Source organism: Globicephala melas, chromosome 11 (assembly GCF_963455315.2).
Source record: "Globicephala melas chromosome 11, mGloMel1.2, whole genome shotgun sequence".
NCBI lineage: Eukaryota > Metazoa > Chordata > Mammalia > Artiodactyla > Delphinidae > Globicephala > Globicephala melas.
This window is the reverse complement of record NC_083324.2, coordinates 69,205,056-69,218,305: the sequence shown is the minus strand read 5'-3', so window position 1 is coordinate 69,218,305 and position 13,250 is coordinate 69,205,056. Positions and strand designations below refer to the sequence as shown.

The window sequence follows — 13,250 nt, the reverse complement described above, 5'->3', positions numbered from 1 at the left end:
AGGCCCAATGAGGGGCACTTCTAAGAGGAGCCGCCAGTGACCTGTGGGAGCATGGGGACTCCGGGGGTGTCTGTGATTGAACCCTGAGTCTGGGTTTGTAGACCAGGCAGGCGCTCCTCTCTCCACGGGGCAGCTGCGGCCGCTCTGCCCCCCCTCCGTCCCTCCACGCCGGCGGTGGCCTGGGGCACGGACGATAAATAATAGTAATAACGAGAGAGTCTGTTCCAAGCAAGATGATTTTATGAAATTACATTTTTGAAAAGGTTAATTCTTCTATCTTCCCACTTGTACTCCAATCTGGAGAGGAAAATGTGGATTAATTGGTCCCATTTCCTCCCAGGCCTCCGTGGAGCCCCGACAAGATGTTTGCTTCCGCCGGGGCCTGACGTCCCCTGCAGGCTTGCCGGAAGCAGCAGACGCTGGGCCCTCCTTCCCTCTGGAGCTGGCTGACCTCCCTGTCCAGGCTTGGGGCAAGCAGTGGCCCTTCCTCTGCGGCCCACGCCATCCGGGACCAAGGGGCTGGCATAAAGTCCAGCGGGCCGATCCACAGCTTGTCTGGGAAGTCCTGGCAGACGGAGTGGCAGGCGGGATGGGAGAGGAGACCTGGAGACACCGTGGGGAAGCGGGCTCGGAGGGCGGCGTGCAGGAGGAGCAGATGGGGGTACAAGTGGGGACTGGAGCGGGGCCCCAGGCATATGTATGGAGTGGGCAGGATGGGTGAGTCAGAGAGAGGAAGTGAATGGAGACAGAATGACAGACGCGAGGGAGGAGCTGGTGGGCTGGCGCTCTCTCTGGTCTCTATTTTGCACCTTTTCATTGTTATTTTTCCCTAAATCAGGCAGAGGACAGACCCCTGAGGGAAGGCATTTACCTCAACAGGAGGCGAGGAGAAGGGGGGAGGAGTGTTTCTCCAGCTCTAACTGTCACGTGAGTCCCTCCCCCCACGTCTGCTCATTGCCTCCGCAGGGCAGCCCTCATCCGTCTCCCCACTGTCTCACCAGCAGGAAGAAGAAGAGGGTCTAGAACAGACAAGGCGGGGGTGGGGGGAACCTCACCTCCCGGCTTCACCCACCTTTGGGACTCAGGTGAGGGCTCCTGTGAGAAATCCTGCCCTAATTGTCCTCCTCCTTCTCTGACGCAAGAGAATTAGTGGCCTGGCTGGAAGGGACCTCAGACCACAGGGTCTAAACCCTGGATTTTCCAGAGAGGAAAAGAGAGACTCAGAGAGGGTAAGCTGCTTACCCAAAGTCACACAGCAAAATAGTGGCAGAGTAGGGTCAGGGCCTGGGACACCAGAGGCCCACCTGGTATTCTTTCTAGGCACTGCTGGGGAGGGAATCTTCTCTCTTCCATGAGGTGGTAGCCTTGACAAAGGCAGGGGCACATCCTTCTCCTTCCCTGCCGTCCAGGCACATTCTGAGATGGGCACCCAGTGAGCATTGTTACATGAGTGAAGAGGGGTCCATGGGTCCCAGGCAGTGCCTGTCTGAGATGGCGCAGCTAAGGAGTGGCAGAGCCGGGGACACAATGCAGACCCGCTGATGCCACCCCAGCTGAGCCATCTCAGACAGGCACGGCCCCGTTCTGGGCCTCAGTTTCCACATCTGCGAAGTTAAGAGGTCGGGCAAGCTTATTCCAGACCCCCTTCCAGCTCTGCAGTGTGGAGATTATTTGACTGGAGTCCTGAGGAAAGGGGTTTGCTCCACTGTCTTGCTGTATTAAGGCTTCATTTTGGCAGGAGATCGTCAGTGGTTTTCAAGTACAATAAAGTGGACCAGCAGGGCCCAAAGAGGGCAGTGGGGTGGAGGCAGGTTGTGTGGGGTGTCTGTCTCTGGCTGTGCTGTGAGGCATGTCTGTGTGGGGGGCGGTTAGGGCTTGGGTCCTGCTTGTATCTGTACAAAGTGCAAGTTTACATCAGGCTGTGTGCTCCATGCTGTGTGTAGCGTTTACCCCAACACCTTGAGGACAAAATAAAAGTGACCATAACTAATTCAGCGCTCCTCCAGCAGGTGCTTTTTGTATGGCTGAGTCAGTTCCCCTCCTTGGGTTTGCTCCTAACATTTCACACTTTGCAGGGTGATCCCTAATCCTAGTCATCCCTAACCCACCACCCTGAAGCCCTGGGGGGGGGGGGATACAGAGTGGACCTGCCCTCAAGGAGGCAGAGAAGGCGAGGCTCCTTCATACCAGGAGTGATGCACCTTCAGACCAGACCTGGGGACTTGTGCCATAACTAGAATTACCCCAATGTGCAGTGGGTACAGGGAGGAGGCATTAAATCTACCTGATTGTTGTAGCGATCAGGGAGGGCTTCCTGGAGGAGGAGACATCGCAACATCAGTTATACTCTAAGGGCCATGGGAGGCTGGGCAAATGGCTCAGTCAAGGGATAGAGTGGTGGGCGGGTGCCCAGGGTGTGTGGGGACAGGTGGAGGGTTTGTCTGTTGTATGGCTGTGACTCAGCGGGTCTGCGAAGAGAGAGGTGAGGAAGGCTTCTACAGGAAGTGAAGCTTAGAGGAGAGGTGGGTTTGTTTCAGTGGAGGAGGGGATGTCCTGGCAGAGGTGTCAGGGAGGAGCAAGGCAGAGGGAATGGAGGACAGGTGTGGATGGGGAGGGGACAGGCCAGCGGCCAGCACAGTGGGCCCCTGCTGCCTGATGGTCCAGGAGGAAGAAAGTCTGGGCAGGAGAGAAGGTTTAGGCTCCCTGGAAACCTCTCCTTAGGGGCTCCTGACAGGACCAAGCCATCTATTTCCTGGTGTACATCCCCTCCTGACAGGCGCGCTCCCTGTTTATTCCTGTTCAAAGAGCGGGAAGACCTATTTCCCTCCCAGGAGCCTGTGTATTCTGCTTTCTCATTTTCCAATCCAGTGAGTGTACGGCTTTTCATCATTTGGTTTCATCCTCCCAACAACAAGAGGAGCCATTCCCTCTGCTTCTTGATCCCCAGCTGGGGAGGAACTGGGGACAACTGCTGTGACTGGGGGCCTGGGGCCTGCTCTGCAGAGCCCTTAACCGTGCACCACCCTCCGCTCCAGGCCATTCCAGGCTGGCATTGATGCTCACATCAGAGCTGCTGCTGTGGGGTGAGGGGGTGCAGAAGGTGGGCGGCTCCCATTGGCTTGTAGCCCGGGGGACGGGCGTAAAGAAGTAGTGCAGGTAGGTTGAGGGGAGAGAGGAGCCGAGGTCAGAGAAGCAGGGAGTTGGGAGAGAGAGTAGGGCCCCCAGCGTGGCAGTGGACGGTGGGCCTGGGGGCTTCCTTTGGTTTGCTCCTATCATGTATCTTTCCACATTTCTGAGGAGAGTCTCTAATCCTAGCCATTCCCTAATCCACCACCCTTGGATTTGCTGGTAAAACCCGGTGACTTCTCACCATCTATGTCTTGGTTCCTTGCGCTCCCAGCCATCCTCTCACCTCCATCTTTCCAAAAGTGAGAGGTCCTGCATCTTTCACAGAGATCTGCCTACCTCCCCTCCTTTCTGTTGACTTTCTTGGGATACGTTCATGGTGCCCAGATGGAGGGACAGGCTCCACGGGGTTGCCGTTTCCTGAGATGAGGTAGGCTGCACGAACTGTGGGCTCCAGGGGAAGCAGGAAGAACTTGTCTGTGGCCCTGTTAGGTCTGAGATGCCTGTTAGACACCCCAGTGGAGATGTCCTGAGAGTCAAATTGTGAGTCTAGAGCTCAAGGTGGGGACTCAGGGGGACTCATCAGCATACAATGATATTTCCCCAAGGGAAAAGGAAGAAGGAAAAGAAAGGGCCAGGAAGGGCCTGGAGCACTTCAGTGTTTTGCTGAAAGAGCCAGCAAGAGACCGAGCAGGACAGGCCAGAGAGGAAGGGGAAACCAGGAGCGTGTGGCATCCCTTTCCAGGGTCTTCCTATCGTGGCTGCACCCTGGTGGTCCTCAGGCCACTTCACATAGTGGGCTCGTGTCCTTAGGGAACAGACCAGAAAGAACAAAGATTGAATCAGATTCCCAGTCCCAGCCCTTCCCAGCTATGTGGCCTTGGCAAACTTGCTTTGCCCCGCTCTGAATCCTACTTCACTCTGCATGCAGAAAATTCAGTAAGACCGATGTGTCTTATTTACCTGGCACCTGATAGCCACTCCTTAAATGTCAATTCTCCTGCCCCTCCTTACTCTTCCTAAAATAAAACCACCATAGTGTGCATCGTCTCAGAAGGAAGTCCTGTAGAATTTGAGATATTGGTCTTTAAATACACTATCTTACACTTGCCCACACCGAAGCTCATCTGTCGCTTTTCCGCCCACTCACACACACCCTTGTGGGATTCTGTAGTGTATCCCCATTGGCTTGACATTTCACTTCCCCCAAAAAACTTAGTGCCATTTGCAGATCTCTAGCTCTCGCTGTGTACTCCTTCTTCCAGATGATAAATTAAAATTTCAAATGAGACTCACTGTCCTAACGGCAGGGTGCCTCTGTTGGCCATTCTCCCCTCAGAGAAGAGCCCAGCACATCTTCCAACTTCCTGCCCATTTCTACCCCAGGAACAGTGCCTCTGAGATGCCCTCCCGCCATCCCGGGGGACCCCCTCTGTAAGCCCGAATCAATCCACCACAAGGGCTCGCTACCTGCTAATTCCCCAAGGAGCCCCTGTGCTTTGGGGCTCAGGGGTCCTGCTGGTTATAGAGATGCGTCCAGCTCTTCTTACAGGGTCAGAAAGTGAAACTCTTTAGTCCATGGGTCCCCAGTCTCTTCTAAGATTACTCTTGTGGGGGTTATAGTCCTACCCTCAGTGGGTTCTACTCACTGTCTGTGTAGCCTGCGCAATCCACTCCACCAACCCCAACATCTCTGTTCACACCAGCTCCTGCCGCCTCCACCTGCATCTTTGGCGTAAGGGCCTTCTCTGGCTGCTGGAGCACGCTCTGCCCGTCAAGTGTCTAGGGGATTTCACTGCTAGAGCTGTTCTCAAACACTGACTTTTGGGCACTCCTATCCCAGCACCCTCACCCCTCAGCAGGGAGAACTCTGACTTGGGTCCTCTGAGTTGCCCAGAGATCCCAGTGGGACTGAGCTCCATTGCTTACCCTTGTAACATGTTTGATAACACACTTTTTTTGACTGGCTTCTGTTCTCCATCTCATTTCCCCGGCACCCCTCCCAGTGTTTTCAGGGACCACCTCCCAAGTAAACTACGTGCCCTCGAATCCTTGTCTCAGGGTCTCCCGGGGGAACTTAAACCAAGACACTTGGGCTCATCGGCCCGTGATTACCAAGAGTCCTTGGGCTGCAGCTGGCCTGATTCACCCTGTATTCTGTTGGGGTTTGGAAGTCCAGCCGCTGGGTGTACTCCACATCAAGACTTCTCCCCAGCATTGGTCAGCAGCCTGGCCTGGTCCACGACCTTGCAGGGTGCTGGGCCAGAAACTTCTCCTCTGGGTCAGGGCATTACGAGCATGGATGTCGATGCTGGAAGAGTGTATCTTGTCACCGTCTGCATTGTCTGCGGATTTATCTCTGTCTAGGGGAGGGGGCCCAGCTGCAGACAGCAAACATACTGAGTAAATTCCTAATGAACTGATTACTCAGCTTAGCGTTTTAACTGCAGCATTAAGCTTCCTCTCACCCTCATGAACATGTTGAACTACTGAAGGGATTATGGCTTCCAGGCTGGCCACCCTGTCACTGGGAAAAATTCATCTTGAGATTTAATCAAATCCAAACCCACAAACTGCAGTAGGGAAGGGGCTTTTTCTCTCCATGATGCCCAGCAGTTGGTAGGGAATTCATAGATTCCTCCAACTTGGGAGTGACCTTGAGATGTCACCTGGTTCATCCTCCTGCGTCTGAACGCACACAGACCCTCTTGGGCGGAGGCATGAGATCTTTTCTAGAAATGACCTGTCTGAGAAATACCCCTTTTATAGCTAGAAGAGTGAACCCAAGAGGAAGTAAGTTGACGATGATCTTTCCTGCCCAAGGTTGGAGTGCGATACGGAAAGATGTGGGGCTTTTGCCTATTCTTAGCCTCTTCTGTGCGTGTTTGACGGTGACTCTCAGATCTCCATCTGGGGGCTTTTCTGCTAGCTGAGACGACATCTGGACTTGCACCGTGTCTTGCCTGAGCTTTCTCACGTCTCCTGAACTTTGCCATCTTCTATGGGATCAGACTGTGGAGTGAGTGTAGACGGCAGGGCCCTTCTGCACAGCTCTCCCTTGGCCGTGCTTGTCAATGTGTGAGGGTTGGAGGGGTCTAAGGACAGCATTCCTCCAAGGAAGGGACCAGGTGTCACACTTTGTCGCTCAGAGGTGTTGCACTCCATGGCTCAGAGCTCATGGTCTTGGTTTGAAGGTGCTCACGGGCAGACCTGTATGACTGGTAGGCGGCAGCTAAGAACAATTGTGTGATGTCTATTTCCTGAAGGAGAGATCCCAGAAGAAGGCCCTGTGAGGGCCATGTGAGGCTCTGGGGAGCCCTAGACCCTTGGCTCTCAAAGTCTGCTCTTAGGATGCAATCCTGAGTCATCTAGGCCCTCACCACTCCCAAGTAATTTCCAGACAGATAGAAATACAGCATCTCAGACCCCACCTGGAGCTTCTGAATCAAGATCTGCTCTTTTCTGGAGACCCCAGGTGGTCGGTGTGTGCATATAATTGTGTGCAGCTCTGGCCCAGCCGTCTAGAGAGGCGGCTGGGACTCAGAAGGTGGGGGAGAGGATCTGGCAAGGAGAGCTCTCCCTCCCCAGTTTGGGCCTGCAGTGGAGCAGGCGGGAATTAGAAGTGGCCAATAGCCAGAAAGCTAAGAAAAAACTGATGAGCAGTAACTGGACAGAGGCCTCCGGAGATGAGAGCTCTCAGCCAGCCCTGTTTCTCGACCTGTCACCACACTCTGTCCCTGTCAGGGCCTGCTGTCTGCCTGCTAGTAAATCCTTGCTCCTGGAATGAGATCATTTCCTTGACAGTGGGGAGGCAGCTGGCGCAGCCTCGCTGCTGAGAAGAGGTGGTGAGCAGCAGGTAGCCGGCCCCCGGCCCTACAGAGCTGCCACGGGCTGGCAGGATGGTAAAGGTTTTGCCAAAGGAGACTGAGAATTCTGCCCGCTGTGCATGCAGAGATGGCCTCGCTCCTGGCGGGAGAGTGGACGGAGATGGCCACGCTCTCTGCGTGGGGCACGCTGACAGGCTCTGGAGGAGGTGGTGGGATAGACTCTGTGGGTGACCTTGAACTTGAGCCAAGGATACCTTCAGGGATTCAGATGCTCCTTGGGAGTATCTGATATAATGGCAGGACCTAACTTCGACCTGACAAAAGGAAGGGCAAGAAGATGCTGCTTGTGCCTCTGAGCTGCCGGATCCCCTCTTCCTTCTTCCCTCTCGTGTCCTGCACTGTAGAATTGCAGCTCCTTCCTCGTTTCCTGCCACTGCTTGTTTTCTCTAGGTATGAAGTGGGGATGGCAATAGTAAGCGCACACAGGGCGGTGTGACAATTACATGAGCTGATTCACGGGAAACTCCTCAAATAGAGTCTGGCACATTGTGAGAGCTCGATACACGGTGTCCACCGTTATTGTTCTTGTGTTCTCACTGGCTTCCCACCAGAGGTCAAGGCTGTCCCTTCTGGAGGCTGAGCATCTCCCACCCCCACCTTCCCCAGGAAGCCCTATGACCCCAGGAAGAATGGATGACCTCCAGGCTGGAAGCTGACTGCATTAGCTATAACGCCTGGGGAGGAAGGGGTGGAGAGGAGACAGAGCAAGGAGGGCAATGGAGAAGAGCGAAAAGCAAAGTGGGTTCATGGAGACAGAAGATGCAGGGGCAGGGGCGGGAGGGATGGAAACAGCGGGAAGCAGAGGAGGGAAGGGGCATTGCCGTAGCATCTGTTGTGTCTCTGGGATTGGCACACATCTCTCATTTACGCCCCACAGCAACCCTTAAGGTACATCTTAACCACCCTTTGTGGATGGAGAAAATGAGGCTCTGAGAGGCGAAATACCTTGGCTGGGATCAAGCCAATCAGTTTTCACAGGTTCTTTCTTCTTGACTACGCTGGAGCCATCTGGGCTTTGGTGGAAGAAGAGAGAGCCCAAAGGACAGAGGAGAGGCCGGGGGAACAGAGGGCACAGGGGCTGCGGCAGGGACAGGGAGCTGGCAGCGGAGTGCACCCGGCCCCTCGGGCAGCTCAGTCATGTCTGGGCGTCCCTGGCAGGCCTCTGCCACCCGGGAGCTCATCACTGTCACTTACCTGCCTGTGCACTTGGTTCTTCTGAAGTCCTCTCCACCCCAGCCTGAGCCATCTCCCACTCCACCCGTGGCATCTGAGCCAGCCTGGCCAGGAGGAATAGGAGGCTGGGCCTGGGGACCCTCTGCCTGAGGGCAGAAATGGGCAGGGTGAGCGGGGGCAAAAGGAGGGTTCAGTAGGGGAGGCCGTTGGAGGGAGCTGAGCCCTGACTTCAGAGAAGCCGGCAGGTGTCACCATGGCAACCACAGACAGGCGACATCTTTGAAAAAGAAAAAAGACAACAAGTTTGGAGATTTTATTTGCTGTCTTCGCATCCTTCGGCAGGAGGAGAAGTGGGGACCTTGGGGAGCGCTGGAGAAGGCTGAGCAGGTGGGTGGGTGAGTGTCAGCGGTAAGATCCCTCTGAGGAGAGAATGTGGTTTGATCCCTGAGAAAGGGTCCTGCATGTGGGCCTCAGCACCCCAGGCCTTGCCATCCTCTCCTGATGCTGGTCCGGCTAAATCTGCCTCCCAGATGCTGTTTTGAGAACTGGGGACTCCATGGGGCTTGTCGTCCGGGTCTGGCCAAGTGACCCACAGAGTAACCCTCTTCAGACTTGGGCCCACTAGAAAGAAGGAATTTCAGAAACCTAGATTTGCCCTGTCCTGTTCTCCCCATTCCTGCCTAAAAGTATGTCCTTCATCTACACGGCGCTTGACATGCATCCGAGAGGCACAGGGAATAAAAGTTCAGACCCCAGAGTCATACTGCCTGGCTCCACAGCCCCAGTGTCCCTTCTAGCTGCTTGGGCAAGCTGGTTAACTGCGGTGCCTCAGTTTCCCCACTGTGAAGCAGAGACAATGATAATATCCACCTCACTGGGTTGTTGGAAGGACTCAATGAGTTAGTGTAAGTAAAACACTTAGAAGAGTGTCATGGGTCTGGCCTGGTGCTGCAGGGTGTCTGTAGTCTTCAGCCTTTGGGCTGTGGAACTGAGGCTTTGAATGGCTGGGTTGTGGGACTGAGCTCCTAGCCACCCCCATCTCCTGCCCCCGGGCATAGGGACCTCTCAGACCTGGGCCCAGGGAGCCCCCAGCCTACTCCCCAGGTATGTGGAAGGTAGAAGAGCAGAGCCCCCTCTTCTCAGGCCTGCTTCTCTAGGTACCCTGGGCCTGGCTCTGCACCCAGATTCCCTGGACCTCAGTTTCTCCAAGCTGCTTGCCATCCCTGCCATTTCTAGAATTCTAAGCAAGAAAAATAAGGAAACCCAAAACAAGCTGATTTTGATCCTCGGAGAGGACCTGTCTGCATTGACAAGCGTCTGAATCAAATACTGCTTTTCAATAAGCAGTTTCCTCCCTTCCAAACCCAAGCTTGAACAGACCTAGACACTTATCAGGGGCCTGTTAGCTATTGGTGACTCACTCAAATTAGCATGGCAGTTGCCAATAACACAAACGTGCTCTAGAAAGTTCTTTATGGATGTTTTCCGCAGAACTTTTTTTTAACCTTCTCTCCAGATGTATAGGTGACGTTCTTTTAAGCTCCATCTCAGTTACTATGAATTTCAGAGTAATTAGGCTTTGCAGTAAGTGCCCAGTCAGCAGTCTGATATTCCTATAAACCACAAATGATGACAGTTGGTGAGTGTTTATGTTCCACTAGGCCCCTTCTGAGACTTGGTGATATACATTATCAGTAATTCCCAATCACAACTCTGCAGGGTGGACTGTCTTATCCTTATTTCCAGGGGTGGAACGTGAGGGCCCAGAGGTCATGGATTCACTCAAGGCCACACTGTGACCTGGTCAAAGAGTTAGGCTTCAAATCTACGAACACTCAGCTCTAAGACGTTCAGGCCCTAGGACGTGATCCCTGACTTACAGGCAGCCTAGATGGTGATTAGAACTGATCACCCACAAGACAAGAGGGACCGAATCCCAGCTTTCCCAGTATCTGGCTGTGTGAAATCACTTTTCAGGCCTCCATTTCCTCATCTGAAAAACAGAGATCATACTGCTAATCTGGTGCTGTTAAAAGCACTATTTACAACATCCAGGACATGGAAGCAACCTAAATGTCCAACCACAGATGAATGGATGAAGAAGACGTGGTACATATAGACAATGGAATATTACTCAGCCACAAAAAGGAATGAAATTGGGTCATTTGTAGAGATGTGGATGGACCTAGAGTCTGTCAAACAGAGTGAAGTAAGTCAGAAAGAGAAAAACAAATATCGTATATTAACGCATGTATGTGGAACCTAGAGAAATGGTACAGATGAACCTATTTTCAGGGCAGGAGTAGAGACATAGATGTAGAGAACAGGCAGGTGGACACAGTGGGGGAAGGGGAGGGGGGATGAATTGGGAGATTAGGACTGACATATATACACTACCGTGCGTAAAATAGATAGCTAGCGGGAACATGATATAAAGCACAGGAAGCCCAGCTCTGTGCTCTGTGACGACCTAGATGGGTGGGATGCGGTGGGGCCGGGAGGCCCAAGAGGGCAGGGATATAGGCGAGCCAACGTATAGCCGGTTCACTTCATTGTACAAAAGAAATTAATACAACATTGTAAAGGCAATTATACTCCAAAAGTACCCCAAACACACACATTGGAATTGTATGTAACGTCGTGAGGGAAAATAAACATCAGCCTGGAATTCTAGAAAAAAGAAAAAAAGTAAATGAGTTCATATATGCAAAGCTCTTAAAACAAAGGCCGGTACACAGTAAGCAGTAATCTAGTGTTTACTTTTATCCTTTCTACTAGCCCCTGAGGCTTCCGTATATGGACCTGCAAAAGGGGAGGAGATGCGTGTCTCTACCCAAACATCGATTTTCAAGAGTCCATGAGGTTTTCCTAGAAGCAGGCCTTTAAAAAAAATTCACAGGTTTTACGCTCAAACTATTTTCCCAGACTAATTTCACAGCAGCACAGATTCTTAGGGCTGGCAGGGCCTCACCTAGTGGAGGAAAGGACTATGGAACCAGATGCACTTGAGTTGGCATTCTGGCTCTGCCCTTCACAAAAGTGGGATTCTGGCACATTCTTCATCCTTCCAGGCGCCCAGGCCTTTCTAGGGAGGCTCTGTGGCGAGGACAGAGAGCCAGCAGCCCCTACCCGGGGCCGGGCCTGCCACTAACTTGGCTGGGTTCCTGCTGTGCGTCTCAGCTTCCTTACCTGTGAACCGAGGACCTTGCTCTGTACGGTTTTAACAACACATACTCAGATTTATGTCCCCCCAACCCAGGGTGCCTCTCAGAATCCTGGGTGGCAGCACCAGATGCTCATAGCAGGAAGGAGTCAGGAGAGAGCGCCTAGAAATTCCACAAAGTGAGAGCTGGAGGGGATCTTTAAAAGTTACTTAGTCCACTTCCCATTTTGCCAGTGAGAAAACTGAGGCCCAAGTGTGGGGAAGTGCCTTGTGTGATGTCAGAGCTGGGACGAGAGAACCCGTGTGTCCTGTCTTGCAGGCCCAGCGCCCCTTGACACTGTAGCCACTGTCAGCTCAAGAGTGTGAAGCCTGACCCCCCTTCTCTGGGTTTTTACCACTTGTCAGCTTGAGGAAAGAGAATCTTCTCAAGTGCGCTTTAGCACAAAGATAGAGACACATGTGCTATTAAGTGTAATGATGGTGATGATGACGATGATAGCTGTAATTTACTGAGTGCTCATGCTTGGCATTGTTCTAAGTGCTTTATAGTTATCTAATCCTGGGAGGGGGGGAACCATCCTCATCCCCCTTTACAATGAGAAAGCCGAGGCCCAGAGAAGGTAAGCAGTTTGCCGGAGGTTTCCCAGCTGGTCCGTGTAGGAACTTGGTCTTGAGCCAGGCAAAATTCTAGAGTCTGCCCTTCAACTGTTTGTCTCTACCGACTTCTTGGAATGTAATATTTCTACATCTCCAGTCTGTAGATGCTCGGGGAAGGGGATGGTGCTGGATTTGATGCAGTCTAACTCATCAGTGTATTTGTTGAGACCTACTCTATGATCAGAAGGAGAGCCAAAAACACTGACTGGTTCTTAATTAAGTGTATCAATATAAAATAAATTTCAGATCTGGCCTCTCACATACTACACAGCTGCACGTGCACACACACACATACACACCACATACACCACACATACACACACGCATGCACTAGAAAAGGCTGAGAGCTTGGGCAAGCGGAAAGTATACTGAATTCAGAGAACCAGAGCTCCTAGTTCAAGTCCTGGCCCCATGCTGTCCAGTCGAGGGATACTCAGCAAGTTAATTTGCTCACACTGTGAGAGATGGGGCTGTGTCTATATCATTTGCTCCTGAATTTCCATTGTTCTCACTCAACAGATGATTAGATTATTTCCTCACTTCTGTTTTCTAGCTGTGTGACCATTGGCAAGTTACTCAACCTCTCTGTTCCTCTGTTTCTCCCATCTGTAAAATAAGGATAATAATTGTACCTACTCATGGGACTGTTGCAAGGATTAAATGAATTGATATGGGTAAAGGACACAGAGCTTGGCAAACAGTAAATATGCACAAATGTTAACCTCGATCGTGGTGATAATGGTGACAATACGATTTATTACTTTTTGCCTATAAAACTGGCCAATAATAGCATTTGCCTCCTAGGGTTATTCTGTGGACCAAGTAGGAGTATGAGGAACCACAAAGTATGGTTCAGCCCCCCCACTCATGTCTCGGATCAGGGACAGGAGAAGGAAGGGTGTGCAGGGTACCAGGACACCCTGTCCCTCCACCCAGGAGGAAGAGGAGGGGGCAGGGTGGGCCCTAGCCTGGAGCCTAGCATGGCAGCGGGCAGGACACTTTGTCCCCTCGTGTCAGCTTATGCCTGTGGCTTCCTGCCCTGACGCTGCCGCTTCGCATGTGTGACCCAAGCTATCTCTTTAATTGTCACGTGGAGGAGGAGAAGCCGCACACAGGTTTACGATATTCACGGTTTGCTGCGTCTGTTACATTCCATGTGCATGTAAACTACTTCTTGTGGCATTGTCTGAGAAATTAAACATCTCTCCTTCCTGGGCTTGGAGAGAAGCGTCGGGTCCCCAAAG

The 13,250-nt window shown here is 52.5% G+C and overlaps 1 protein-coding gene across 3 annotated transcripts in view; it reads left to right on the top strand.

Moving 5' to 3' along the window:
• The window catches only part of LRFN2 (leucine rich repeat and fibronectin type III domain containing 2), a 176,774-nt gene that overhangs the window by 86,153 nt on the left and 77,371 nt on the right, over window positions 1-13,250 (top strand). The window contains exon 2 of one of the 3 annotated variants that reach the window (XM_060308400.1): window positions 839-927. The exons of the other annotated variants lie outside the window; for them this stretch is intronic. The gene's annotated coding sequence lies outside the window, so the exon portion shown is untranslated. The remainder of the gene's footprint in view (window positions 1-838; window positions 928-13,250) is intronic. 3 annotated transcript variants of the gene reach the window in all.